The sequence below is a fragment of the Saccopteryx bilineata genome, chromosome 1 (genome assembly GCF_036850765.1).
Source record: "Saccopteryx bilineata isolate mSacBil1 chromosome 1, mSacBil1_pri_phased_curated, whole genome shotgun sequence".
NCBI lineage: Eukaryota > Metazoa > Chordata > Mammalia > Chiroptera > Emballonuridae > Saccopteryx > Saccopteryx bilineata.
In genome coordinates, this window is record NC_089490.1 from 400591287 (window position 1) to 400606226 (window position 14940).

Genomic DNA, 14940 nt, shown 5'->3' on the forward strand with positions numbered 1-14940 from the left:
TATTATAGACCTAATGATCTTAGTCAAATTCACTTATGCTCAGGGTGATTACTGCTTTAGCGGTCCCTGAAATAATTGTTTTCACTGGTTCCCAAATGTAAAAAGGTTGAAAACCACTATTCTATAGCTTTCACTGAGTGGTGGTTTGATACAAAAATATATTAAGCTGTGCACTTAAGATGCATGCACTTTTATGAAAGCCTTATAAAATTTTTATCTGTCTATTGAGATGCTATTGCACAGGCGACTCTTCTAGGTGGTGGTGATTATGTGAACAAAATATTCTTGGGGTTTATTTCTGATGGGGAGAGACAGATAATAAAGAAGTATGTTAGATGGTGATACATGACCTGGGAGAAATAACAACAGGGAGTGGGGAGTCCTGGACATTCTATGCAGAGTTCAGGGGAGACTGATAAGGTGAGGTTGAAGTAAAAACCCCATTAAGGGCCCTGGCCGGTTTGCTCAGTGGTAGAGCGTCGGCCTGGCGTGCAGGAGTCCCGGGTTCAACTCCTGGCCAGGGCACACAGGAGAAGCGCCCATCTGCTTCTCCACCCCTCCCCCTCTCCTTTCTCTCTGTCTCTCTCTTCCCCTCCCACAGCCAAGGCTCCATTGGAGCAAAGTTGGCCCCGGCGCTGAGGATGGTTCTATGGCCTCTGCCTCAGGCGTTAGAATGGCTCTGGTTGTAAAGGAGCACGCCCCAGATGGGCAGAGCATCGCCCCCTGGTGGGCATGCCAGGTGGATCCCAGTCGGGCGCATGTGGGAGTCTGTCTGACTGCCTCCCCGTTTCCAACTTCAGAAAAATACAAAAAACAACAACCCATTAAGGGAGGATGGGCAGTCACAGCTATCTGGGGAGAAGGTGCAGTGAGGTAAAGTCCAGGAGGACTGAGATGTGATTCCACGGGGTTTCCTCCCTGACTCCCACTTCTTCAGGCACCTGACATCCTGCCTTGATGGGGGTGTCCTGTGGTGCTGGGAGCTTCTCGGGCTTCATGGAGGAGAAGAAGGTAGTCATGTAGGTGTAGGAGGAGCTCCTCCCCCAGACGGGCCCCAGGTGCTGCTAGAGCTGGAGGCCCCAGGAGCTGAGAGAGAAGGGGAGGGGTGGCATGACCTCCCAGCCATCCACTGGCCGGAAGTGTGAGAGCGATCACTGTGTGGTCTCGGTGACCCGTGTGGCTTCACCTCTTCACCTCCCCAGGCTTCACCTTCCACAGCCGTGACCGTGACTGTGTTGTTGATGCCACTCCTCGTGCTTTCTGGGGGTGGGGTAGGGCATGAGCGTGTTGTCCTCTTCTAGGAGAGCTGTTCTCATTACCCACATTCTACAGATGAGGAGACAGACTCTGAAAGTGAGATGAGTGACCTGAGTTTGCTCATTGGCCCAAAGGGTGTCAAGGGCTTGTACAGGGGTCTGAAGGTGGAGGGTCCAGTGGGTGTGGGTGGGGCGGGGGTAGAGCTAACAAACTCCCCGCACCTGAGGCTGCACCCCCATCCCTTCTCTTGTATGGTAGGTTTGGCTTCAATACATGGACGGTACCAAGTTCCCACTCTTCTAGGTTGTGAGCTCTGTGGCAGAGGAATGGTACCTGGGTCACAATTGCCTGGCTCCTCCTCTCCTAGGGCACAGCTTTTGATGAGAGTGACAGGTGGCTCTGGACTCTCTCAGGGGCCTCTTTGTAGCTGGGGAGCGGAGCAGGGGCTGTGTGAAGCTGACCTTCCATCATCAGAGTGAGCTATCTATTGCGAAATCATGTTTTTCCTATTTTGTGTGCATGCACCTGTTCAGATAAGATTCTGCAACCAACCCAGTAATCAGAGAGCTGCAAGGGAATGCACAAGATCCAACAGGACACTCATCAAGTTGCAAGAACAGGAAGTCAGACAAAACCACTCACTGGTGGGGAGGTAGGGAAATGGAAGTCTGGTGTTTGGAGTGGGAATGCAAACTAGCAGGAATGTTTGAAAGGGCAGTTTGGCAGCTAAGTGCCCTGTGGCAATTCTGCTCTTTGGTAAAACCTCTCACAAATAGACATGTCTTAAGCATGGTTTGAGGTGGCAAAAAGTTGGAGGCTGGAGGTATCCGTCATTGGGGAACACATGACAGATAGCAATGTAGACAAAGCATAAAAGCATAGTGTTGAGTGAAAAACAGAAAAAGATCAAGATCTACAGCACAGCAGTGTTTATGGAAACCAAAAACAGATGAACACCACAATCCTGTGTATTTCTACCGTTTACTCTATGACCTCAAGCAAATGACTGAACCTCTCTGTGCTTCAGTTTTCTCATCTATAAAATGGGAACAATGCCTGACATGTGGTGACGCAGTGGTAAAGCATTGACCTGGCACGCTGAGGTTGCTGGTTCGAAACCCTGGGCTTGCCTTGTTAAGGCATGTATGAGAGTTGATGCTTCCTGCTACCCCCTCCAAAATGAATAAATAAAAATCTAAAAAAAAAACACAACAAACTTAAAAAAATGGGGACAATAGCAGCACTTCCTTTAGGGACAGGTGATGATGACATGAGATATGACACAAAGTGCTCAGCACAGAGCCTGGCACCCAGTAAGCACCCAGTCAATGGTGCCTCCCATAACTGACAGACAGAAACGGAAAGCAGATGGGAAGGGCGTGTGTAAACACACAAGACATGGGAGTGGGGGAGCAGGAGCAGGACTGGGGAGGGGCTGAAGGGGACAGTCCATATTAAAAGGAGGTATTTTGCCTGGTCGGTGGTGGCACAGTGGATAAAGCGTTGACCTCGAATACTGAGGTTGTCCGGTCAAGGCACATATGGTAAGTAACCAGCGAACAACTGAAGTGAAGCAGCTATGAGTTGAAACATATCGCTTCTCTCCCCTCTCTCTGTAAAATCAATCAATAAAAAAAAATTTTTTTTTAAATAAAAGGAAGCTGAGATTTTGATAGGGTTTGAGTTCAACCAATTTGGAAAGCATTCACATCTCTGGATTTGTTTTCACTGACAGATATTTTCTCCAGGTTCTTAATCACATTTTCCTCGTGTATGCATTAATTTTTTATTGAGTGCCACATTGTGAATTTTACATTACTGATCTGGATCAATATTGGATTGATCTGGATTTTATTGAATCTGGCAATTTAGGTGGTTTTTTTTTTTTTTTTTTTTTTGTGTGTGTGTGTGTGTGTGTGTGTGTATTTTTCTGAAACTGGAAACGGAGAGACAGGCAGTCAGACTCCCGCATGCGCCTGGCCGGGATCCACCCGGCACGCCCACCAGGGGGCGATGCTCTGCCCATCCAGGGTGTCGCTCTGTCGCCACCGGAGCCACTCTAGCGCCTGGGGCAGAGGCCAAGGAGCCATCCCCAGCGCCCCGGCCATCCTTTGCTCCAATGGAGCCTCGGCTGTGGGAGGGGAAGAGAGAGACAGAGGAAGGAGAGGGGGAAGGGTGGAGAAGCAGATGGGCGCATCTCCTGTGTGCCCTGGCCGGGAATCGAACCCAGGACTTCTGCACGCCAGGCTGACGCTCTACCACTGAGCCAACCGGCCAGGGCGGCAATTTAGTTTTTATGTATGTATTAGTTTGATCATTTCAAGGTTTGTTTAAAGCTCTTTTTTGGGGGTGGGGCATTTACACAACAGAAATTTATTTCCTCACCATTCTAGAGGTTGGAAGTTCTCGATCAATGTATTGGCATGGTTGGTTTCTCCCGAGGTCCCTCTCCTTGGCTTGCAAATGGCCACCTTTTCCCTGTGTCCTCTTCACGTGGTCTTTTTTCTGTGTGAGCGCATCTCTGTCGTCTCCTTTAGGATGGGTCTAGAGTAGCCTTTATTCAGGCCTCACTTAGGCCCTCTTCTAGGGCTTGGCTTCCTGGGTTTCCTGCTGGTTTTTCTGCGTATGCAGTGAGAGTTCTCTACTGTGACTGGAGAGAACCTTCTTACAAAGAGTTCTAGTCCCGTGTGAGCTCTGGAAATGATTTGTCTTACAACTCTGCCATCATTGTTCTCCTGACAGGACTCTTGTCCCGCCTTGTGGGGTCTCACCCTCTGCCCGTACAGATTAGGATTCCTCCCAGAGCTCAGGGGGAACCCTCCACAAGGCTTGGAGCTTTTTCTCTGTGTAGGTTCCTCCTCTTAGAGGTTCTACTCCACAAATTCTAGTTGCCTTTCACCTCTCCAAACTCTGTTCTCCATCTCCTTAACTAACTCAGTGTTGCTGGTGGCCCTACCAGGTCCTTGTCCCACCCTGAGCACTGCGGGTGGTGGGTGGTAATGCCCCAGACGATGGGAGGGGCCACCTCATTTGTTCACTTTCCTTTTCTCAGGGGTCACAGTCCTGTGCTGCCAGTTTTCTAACATCTGAAAGCAGTTGTTTCTTTTGTTTTGTCTAGTTTCTTAGTTGTCTGTGGCAAAAGGATCATTTCAGTCCAGATTACCTCCTCGTGGCCAGAATCAGAAATCCCTCTCCTTTGAACTCCCCAATTCCTTGGTCCCTTTTGCAAGGTTCTTCCCATGCTCTGATTTGAATTATAATTGTGAGTGCATGTTGTATCTCCCCCACTGGACTGTGACCATCTCAGGAGTCGGGGGTCTTGTCTTATTCATGTCTGCATCTGCAGGGTGTCTCAGAGAGCCTGGCACATGATAGAATGTGGCAGGCATGTTTGGTCTGCCCTGCTCCTCTTTCTTCAGGCCACCTCAAATCACCTTCCTGTATTAAAAAAAAAAAATTATTGATTTTATATAGAGAGGAAGAGACAGAGGGAGACAGAGAGAGAGAGAAAAAGAGATTGGAACATCAATCTGTTTCTATATGTGCCCTGACCAGGGATTGAACCCGCAACCTTTGCATATCATGATGACATTCCAACCAAACGAGCTATCTGGCCAGGTTTCACATCCCCATCTTTAGAGAACTGCTACCCCTACTCCAACCAGGTGGTACTGCCAGGACTGCTGTCAAAGTCCCCTTGGTGCCAGATCCTGTGACTGGCCCAGAGGTGGCCACAAGACTCAAAGCAGGACATGTCAGGGTCCTTCTCTGGGGTTTTTCAGCCGAAAATGGGAAGAGTCCTCTCTCCACCCTGGTGGCAAAAGTCCAAGGACAGCAGCTTGGCTCTGCCTGCAGCCAACATCCCCATCAGACAGAATGAAGCAGACACACGGAGATGGAGATAAAATGCGCACGCATGCACGCACGCATGTGCGCGCACACACACAAACACACACACAGAAGCAAAAGGACTCCAGTTCCTCCATCCAGGCAAGAGTGAGGTCAGCAACATCCCTTACCTTTTTATGATTTAGTAAAGTAAGCTAGTCATTTATTTTATTACTTTTTGGCTTAATTCATTGCAAACCAAAGAGACCTGACTACTAGGCATTTTCATACATTTTTGAATGAGTAGAATTAATCTGCGTACCTGCCTCGTTCCTGATGCAGGTAAATTTGCTTCCAGTGAGAAAAAGGAAGATAAAGTAAAAATAGAAATGGAGACTCAAGAATATGAAAATATAATTAAAAGGAGAAAATGAAAATCAGGAGAGCATGGCCTGACTGCTTGTGGTGCAGTGGAGAGAGTGTCAACCTGGAATGCTGAGGTCCCAGGCTTGAAACCCTGAAGTCACAGGCTAGAGTGCGGGGTCACCGGCTTTAGTATGGGATCATTGACACGATCCCGGGCTCGCTGGCTTGAGCCCAAAAGGTTGCTGGCTTGAAGCCCAAGGTCACTGGCTTGAGTCCAAGGTCACTGGCTCAGCAAGAGCCCCCCACCCTCAAGGCACATATGAAAAAGCAATCAATGAACAAATAAGGTGCCACAAGTATGAGCTGATACATCTCATCTCTCTTCCTTCCTGTCTCTCTCTTTCTAAAAAAAAAAAAAAATCAGGAGCAAGAACATAAATATCTAAGGTGCTCTACTGATTGAATATCATTTGGCTATAAGCTTCCTGGCAGCCTAAGCCAGTGGTTCTCAAAGTGTAAGCCAGGGTGCACTGGTGCGTCCTAGAACAGTGGTCCCCAACCCCCGGGCCATGGACCGGTACAGGTCCATGGGCCATTTGGTACCAGTCTGCAGAGAAAGAATAAATAACTTACATTATTTCCGTTTTGTTTATATTTAAGTCTGAACGATGTTTTATTTTTTAAAAATGACCAGATTCCCTCTGTTACATCCGTCTAAGACTCACTTTTGATGCTTGTCTCCATCATGTGATACATTTATCTGTCCCACCCTAACGGCCGGTCCGTGGCCCAAAAAAGATTGGGGACCACTGCCCTAGAAGATTTCCAGGTGCACTCTATGGTATTCCAAAGAAATATGTGCCTGTTGGGGACCAAAAACCAGCAGGGTTTTTGGAGTTTAGCTTTTTGGGGAACAGAGGTGTGGGGAATTGTCTGTAAGCTGCCCAACCCCTCACCTCATTTGCCTGATTAGGTTGCAAAAGGCTGTTAAGCTGTGGTGCTGGATTGTTTACACTACCCCCCATGTACCCTGGAAAGACTGGAGGCAAGTTTCTTCTATCCTTTTTTTGGTGTAAAGTTAAGATGATATGTATGGTGGGGGTTTTCTGCACTCAACACAATTAAGAGTAAAAAGAGAGGAATTCTTCAATGTATTGACAAGAAAATGAGAGTTTGCCTTTCAAATATCTGCCCAAACTTTGAAGAAATCGCTAGGACACATCAGGCTCATGTTTCTCATAAACACAAGAATGAAAAAACAACACATTCTTGCCGGGACCTGCCAAATTTACTAAATCTTACTAAGAATGTATCTATATATATAAAAAGATAACTTTTTGTCATTTTTAATTTTTTAACCCCCTTTTAAAAAATTATTTATTTATTTATTTTTTTACAGAGACAGACAGAGTCAGAGAGAGGGATAGTTAGGGACAGATAGATGGGAACAAAGAGAGATGAGAAGCACTAATTATTAGTTTTTCGCTGCGACACCTTAGTTGTTCATTGATTGCTTTCTCATATGTGCCTTGACTGCAGGCCTTCAGCAGACTGAGTAACCCCTTGCTCAAGCCAGCGACCTTGGGTCCAAGTGGGTGAGCCTTGCTCCAACCAGATGAGCCCGTGCTCAAACTGGCGACCTTGGGGTCTCAAACCTGGGTCTTCTGCATCCCAGTCTGATGCCCTATCCACTGCGCCACCGCCTGGTCAGGCTTTTCACCCCTTTTTTACGAATTCTATAAAGCATAACTCAAAAAATGTAACAAAAATGTTTTTTGATGTCAGAATAAACTTAGTTTTGTCGTATTTTATTTCATTTATCATAAAAGCACATTTGGACTTTATATATTTTTTCTTTAATATTTGACTTAATTATTATAACATATTTCTCAGAAATTTGTATATTTAGTACACCTACAATTATTTGTAGGATTTTAAATGCACCCCAACTTCAAAAAAAGAGACTTAGGAACCTCGCCCCTCCTCCCAGCCCCAGGGAAACAGCCTACAAGTTCCCAGGGGGAAGAAAATTTTTCCTAGACTTTAGGTAAATTTTTTCTAAACTTTTCCTTTGGGTTCCAAAGAAGTTTCAGCCGGGCTGTGAGACGGTGCCCATTTAGGTGGGGCCGGCCGCAGCTGGCTGCAAGAGCCAGAATCTGTAGTGAGCCTCCAATATCAGATCCCTGGGATTCGGGCCTAAGGAACAACTAATGTTGCCGAAATCAGTTGTTAACTGCCAACCTTGCCTCGACCTCTCGGTAGCTCAGGTCGCCGTCGGTCACTCCCCCTCTTTGAAACATTCTCCTCTCAGCTGGCAACCTCACCCTCTGGGCTCACTTCTTACCCGCGGCCTCTCTTATCTGCTCTCCTTGGCAGTGTCTCCCTGACCTCTCCTGACCTCCATGGTGGCAGGCCCGGGCTCCGTCTCCAGACCTCTCTCTCCTCTTTTCTCCTCTCCGCCTCCCCGGCCCATGCCCTGCAGACCCTCGCCTGGGCAACAGTCCCTCTTTTTCCACCCTGGCCTTCCGGTTTAACCTCCACAGCAGCCGGAGGGCTCAGCCCACATCACCCCCTCAGAAATCCTCTGCTGTGATGGCTGCTTGGACTGAACAAGATTCATGGGATATAATAAAATATTACTTTTGTCTCCCAATGTCCCTCTAAACTTCCTAAGGGAACTTCTTTCTCTGCCCTTAAATGACATCCTGACTTTCTCTCTCCCTTTTTATTAAAGATTTTATTTATTGATTTTTAGAGAGAGAGAGAGAAAGGCAGTGGGGGAGGAGCAGGAAGCATCAGCTTATAGCTGCTTCTTGTCTGTGCCTTGACCTGGCAAGCCTGCGGTTTCGAACCAGCGACCTCAGTGCTCCAGATCTTCTCTCCATCCACTCTGCCACCACAGGCCAGGCAAAATCATGACTTTCGGTGTCCTGTTTCCCCACAGTGCTTTGATTACCTGAAGTCATTGCACAGATCCTGTGAGGATGCCCAGCTTTGTGTAGGAGCTAAACCTCTAAGCTCAATGCCCCTAGTGCCACTTCCACAGCAATGTGGCCTCTGAGGCCAGGTCCCCTGCTCCCCCAGCAGGAGAGCCCCCTGCTGGGCAGGTGCAGGGTGGCAGCCAGGAAGCGGGTGCACACTTTTCCTTGATCCTGTGTCAGATAGCATCTTGCTTTCTGGGTGGCATCTGTTTAAGGTAGCCCCCTTGATGGGCCACCCCCTTGAGCGCAGCTGCTGGGAAGCATGCAGGGCCTCCCTTTCGGGTGGGCTCTGCTTTTCTTTTGACTTTTCATATATTTTTTGGTGTTTCATATTTTTCTGAGATGACATTCACTTTGATTAAGTTGTTGAATTTACTAATATACCATTATTTGTAATATATTTTGATATTTTTAAATGTTATGGGGCCTCAGAGGTCAGATCATGTAGGACACGAAGGCGATGGGAAGGACTCTGGGTTTGGCATAAGCAAGATGGGCCGAGTGACGGAGATGGGAAGCTGCAACGCAGCTCCAGGATGGAATGCATATGGAGCTCCAAGCCCAGTGGCTGCCGGCCAAGATCCAAATTTTAAAGAAAATAGATAGAAACCATTTGCCACTCCTGAAACCCCTGATCTACTTCAAGTTAAAGGAATGGAGGGTGAATTCTGGACACATGCTGTGGGGCCCCCCTGCCAGATAACAGAAGCCCTCTGGGCAGGACCACTTGCTACCTGCCGCAGGCCAGTTTCCACTCTGATTCTGTGGCCTTTCCAGAGTCCTGTGCACTGCTGACCCTCTGTACTGCTGCGACTTTAGGAAGCCCACCTTGAGCTCTCCAAGTGGCCTCCTCAAAGCACTTTTCCCCTGATTTGGGATTATTTTATCATTATTATTTTTATTACTACTACTATTATTATTATTATTTGTATTTTTCTGAAGTGAGAAGTGGGGAGGCAGAGAGACAGACTCCTGCATATGCCCAACTGAAGTCCACCTGGCATGCCCACCAGGGGGTGATGCTCTGCCCATCTGGGCCATTGCTCCGCTACAACCAGAGCCATTCTAGTGCCTGAGGCGGTGGCCATGGAGCCATCCTTAGCAACCAGGCTAATTTTGCTCTAATGGAGCCTTGGCTGTGGGAGAGGAAGAGAGAGACAGAAAGAAAGGAGAGGGGGAAGGGTGGAGAAGCAGATGGGCGCTTCTACTGCGTGCCCTGGCCGGAAATCAAACATGGTACTTCCACACACGAGGCCGACACTCTACTGCTGAGCGAACCGGCCAGGGCCCAGATTTGGGATTAGAAGGCAGCCCCTAGCCCATCCCCTGAGGAGAGTGCTGGAAATCAGTGTGACATCAGCTCTTTCCAAATCAATCTCATCACTAAATTTCCCTTTCAGAATTCACCCTCCATTCCTTTAACTTGAAGTAGATCAGGGGTTTCATGAGTGGCAAATGGTTTCTATCTATTTTCTTTAAAATTTGGATCTTGGCCGGCAGCCACTGGGCTTGGAGCTCCATATGCATTCCATCCTGGAGCTGCGTTGCAGCTTCCCATCTCCGTCACTCGGCCCATCTTGCTTATGCCAAACCCAGAGTCCTTCCCATCGCCTTCGTGTCCTACATGATCTGACCTCTGAGGCCCCATAACATTTAAAAATATCAAAATATATTACAAATAATGGTATATTAGTAAATTCAACAACTTAATCAAAGTGAATGCCATCTCAGAAAAACATGAAACACCAAATTTGGCACAGAAATATAAAAAGCTTCAGTAGATCAATACCCAGTATATCAAATTCTGCCTCCTACATGAGAGAGCCCAGGCAGAAACACTTTTATGGGGAAGTTCCCCCAGACTTCCGAGAAGCAGATGGTCCTTATCTTACACAAGTTGCTCCAGGAGACAGAGGAGAGGAAGCCGTTCAGTTCCTCACATGCCTCTCCCACCAGAAAAGGACAGTAAGAGGAAAGTACAGAGCATTTCACTCTGAATACAGATGTTACACTATTATCTCCTAGAATAAGTGATAAGAACGTGCCCATGTAGGGGTGGAGAAAGGAGTTAAGACATCCAAACTACAAACCCCTATTCAAAATGTTTACAGAACGATGTCAGTATTAAGGATTTCTGTTCCACAAAGGCTCTCAGAGCTAATGTTGCCAGACAGCTGGCTGCGATCTAGTGAATGAAGAACTCCTGCAAGTCACTAAGGAAAAGACAAGAGACAGTGGAGCCTGGCCTGTGGTGGCGCAGTGGATAAACGCTGAGGTTGCCGGTTCAAAACCCTGGGTTTGCCCGGTCAATGCACATATGGGAGTTGATGCTTCCTTCTCCTCCCCCGCCTCTCTTTCCCCCTTCTAAAACGAATAAGTAAAATATTAAAAAAAAAAAAAAAGAAGCACAGTAGAGAAATGGTCAAGAATATAAGCAACCAATTCAGATAAGAATTGGCCCAAGTGGCAAAAAAGGATGTGCTCAAAGGAGTAATCAGAGGATTTCAATTAAAATTATAGTGAGATCTCTCTCTCTCTCTTTTTGCAGGAGAGAGAGATAGGAAGGGAGATGAGAAGCATCAACTCCTAGCTGTGGCACTTTAGTTGTTCATTGATTGCTTCTCATATGTGCCTTGACTGGGGGTCTCAAGCCAAGCCAGTGACCCCTTGCTCAAGCCAGCAACCTTGTGCTCAAGCTGGATGAGCTGGGTCTCAAGCCAGTGGCCTTGGGGTTTCGAACCTGGGTCCTCAGTGTCCCAGGTTGGTGCGCTATTCACTACGCTACCACCAGTCAGGTGTGAGGTATTATTTCATAACCAGCAGGTGACTAAAAATTCATAAGGTGAATCATAGCAACATATGGTGAGGGTGTGGGCAGATGCAACTCCCTGGTTACCTCTTTAGGCATGTAAACTGTTAAACTATAAACAGCCTCTCTCTTGCCTGAACGGTTGGTGGCGTACTGGATAGAGTGTCAACCTGAGGTCCCAGGTTCAGAACCCTGTGGTTTCGGCCTGAGCGCAGGCTTATCCGGATTAAACCTGGGGTCGCCAGTTTGAGTGTGGGATGGTCGCTGGCTTGAAGCCCAAGGTTGCTGACCTGAGCAAGGGGTCACTGGCTTGGCCGGAGCCCCCCACCCCCCACTCAATCCTTGGTAAGTCAGCCACAGAAATTCTCATGCAGAGGTGCAAAGACGCTTTGGCACCCATCCTCAGGGAAATGGATTAGTAAAGGTGATGAAGGTAAACTATGGGACACTGGGCAACAGTCAGTATCAACAGGTAGCTTTTAAAAACACAGTGTTCAAAGAAAAGAATAAGGGGAAAAAATGAGATCTGTAGCATAATACCATTTATGTAAACTGAAACCACAAAGGCACAAATACAAAACTAGCGATTTGACAAGGATCTGTTTATGTTTAAGTGGGGGTGGGGATCAAAGCTAAAGGAGGCAAAGACTAAACCAAAACGAGAGTGTGGCCTGGCATCCACCGACGATTCCTGCACACTGTGAAATAAGGAATACAGTAAACCTAGCTCTGCTCCTGAGGACCGGAAGAGGCGTGCTTAAAGCACCCAGACAGGAAGTTTACAGAGGAAGGGCAAATGGCCCAGAAACATGAAAATATGCCAATCTCACAGATAATGAAGGGGATGTGAGTTATAGCAACAATGAAATAATATTTTTTCATTTGTTAGATTAACAACAAAAATTATAATACCCTTTACTGGTGAAGGTGTAAATACTTTGGATGGAAATCTATATTGATTGAGCATCTGGGGGAAGTGATTGGGCATTATTAAAAGGTATATTGCTTAGCTGGCCTATGGTGGCACAGTGGATAGAGTATCTACCTGGAAGGCTAAGGTTGCTGGTTTGAAACCCTGGGCTTGCCCACTCAAGGCACACAACACAAGGAAACAATAAACAACTAAAGTGAAGTAACTATGAGTAGATACTTCTCGCTCCCCTCCACCCTTCTCTCCTCTCTCTATAAAAGCAATGAATTTTTTAAAAAAGGTATATTGCTTAGCACATTTGCTTATAGGAACTTATGTTTTTGGGTCTTTTTGCATTTTTCTGAAGCTGGAAACGGGGAGAGACAGTCAGACAGACTCCCGCATGCGCCCGAGTGGGATCCACCCGGCACGCCCACCAGGGGCAACGCTCTGCCCACCAGGGGGCGATGCTCTGCCCCTCCGGGGCGTCGCTCTGCTGCGACCAGAGCCACTCTAGCGCCTGGGGCAGAGGCCAAAGAGCCATCCCCAGTGCCCAGGCCATCTTTGCTCCAGTGGAGCCTTGGCTGCAGGAGGGGAAGAGAGAGACAGAGGAAGGAGGGGGGTGGGGTGGAGAAGCAAATGGGCGCTTCTCCTATGTGCCCTGGCCGGGAATTGAACCCGGGTCCCCCGCATGCCAGGCTGACGCTCTACCGCTGAGCCAACCGGCCAGGGCAGAAACTTATGTTTAAGAAATACCCAGTGTGGGTCCTGGCTGGTTGGCTCAGTGGTAGAGCGTCGGCCTGGCATGTGAATGTCCAGGGTTTGATTCTGGATCAGGGCACACAGGAGAAGCACCCATCTGCTTCTACACCCCTCCTCCTCTCCCTTCTCTCTCTCTTTCTTCCCTTCCTGCAGCCATGGCTAGATTGGAGTGAGTTGGCTCCGGGCACTGAGGATGGCTCCATGGCCTCCCCTCAGGCACTAAGAATGGCCCAGTTATTGAGCAACAGAAAATGCCCCAGATGGTCAGAGCATCACCCCCTAGTGGGCTTGCCAGGTGGATCCAGGTCAGGGCACATGCGGGAATCTGTCTCTGTGCCTCCCATCCTCTCACTGAATAAAAAAAAGAAAAGAAATACCCAATGTGAAGCAGCCATTTACAATGTTGTCTCTGCTGCAATGTCTGTAGTAGGGAAGCTGGTGGAAGCCATGTGCATATTTGACAGAAGGGGACAGGTTTAGTACAGAATGATGGTCAGACTGTAACACTCACTGAAGGTGGCTCTGCACATACTGACATGGAAAGCTGAGGACAACTTACTATTAAGCAGAAAAAGTATGATCTCATTTCTGTTGAGAAACTATATACAGTCATGCTTTGTTTACTGACAGGGTTACATTCTAAGAAATGCTTCATTAGGTGGTTTTGTTGTTGGAACATCACGGAGTGCACTTACATAAATCTAGGTGGTCTAGTCTACCACACACTTAGGCTATGTGATGAAGCCTACCGCTCCTTGGCTACTAACCTGTACAGCACATTACTGTACAAATCAAGCACAAGAGAAATTGATGCAATCAAGAGGCACGTTATACACAAGCCATATGAGGCTGCTGCTGTCGTATATGAGTCTGGACTTCATGGAACAGGTCAGGACTGAGAAATGCAAGCTTGGGGGTAGCTGGGAGGCAGCAGATGGCTTTCAAGGCTGTCACACTGGATGAGCTCACTTGAGGGAGAGTGAGTGTAGCTAGAAAATAGCTCTAAATGCTCCTTATGAAAATGGTGACCTGAGAAGCCCAGACTTGTCCTCTGCCAAGGAAGTAGCCCAGACTTTGTCCAGGAAATTGGTTGGGTTGGGCTTGTTTTCTGAAAATGAAACACCTGAGTCTTCTACCTGGGGCTCCCGTGGGTGACATTCAGTAGAGGAGGCAGATGGGGGGATGGGATGACCACCAGAAAGAACAGAGTTTACCTATTTAGAGTGACAATAGATGTTTACCTGCGGCATTATTTAGGCTGTTACTGGTTGTGCTCACTGCAGAGGTGTTACTGGGATGGAGTCTGAGAGCAGATGAGGATCCACAGGAACAGAGGGCTGGGAAAAATATGCTTCTAGGGCATGTGCTGGGATTTACTTTCAAAACCTGTCTCCCTGGGGCCACGCAGTTGGCTAATGAACAACTCTTACATGGTAGTTACAGAGCCATGGAATTTAATCCTTAGCACAGCCCTGGGAGGTAGATACAGTTATCGCCAGCCCCACATTGCTCATGAGGAAGCAGGCACGGAGAAGGTCTAGGACAAGCGGAGGAGCTGGGTATGAACGTTAACCCTTCTCCTTTCTGCTCTTAACCATCCTGTCGCACTGCCTCCCAATAACGGTTGGCTATTATGGCAGCAGTAAAACGGACATTTACTAAGTGCATCGTCTTTGTGATTTCATCTAATCCTTGCAACAAGCCAGTTTTTGCAGAGGGGAGAAGTGACTTACTTGCTCCAGGTTGTAGAGCTGCAGATGAGGCCACTCCAGGGCCTCAGGCTGGCACCATGTACCTGTACTGCTGGTGGTAGTGGTCAGTGCCAGGTGTCCCATGGGGACTTACCATGTCAAAGCTTTTTGGCGCTACTTAGAAGGTTGAGGTAAGATGTAAATATTCCAACTCCCTCCAGAGCTTTCTGCAGGCGCTGCTGGCTTGCCTGCTGCCTCCTCCTGGCCTCCCTGCCGTCAGGCTCTGGGACGAAAAGTGGTTTGAACAAGATCTTGTGAGAGTTGGTTTGGCTTCCC

At 47.8% G+C, this 14940-nt stretch overlaps 1 protein-coding gene across 1 annotated transcript in view; it reads left to right on the plus strand.

Annotated features, from left to right (window-relative positions):
- The window catches only part of TSGA10IP (testis specific 10 interacting protein), a 28676-nt gene that overhangs the window by 5153 nt on the left and 8583 nt on the right, over window positions 1-14940 (plus strand). The window lies entirely within an intron of this gene.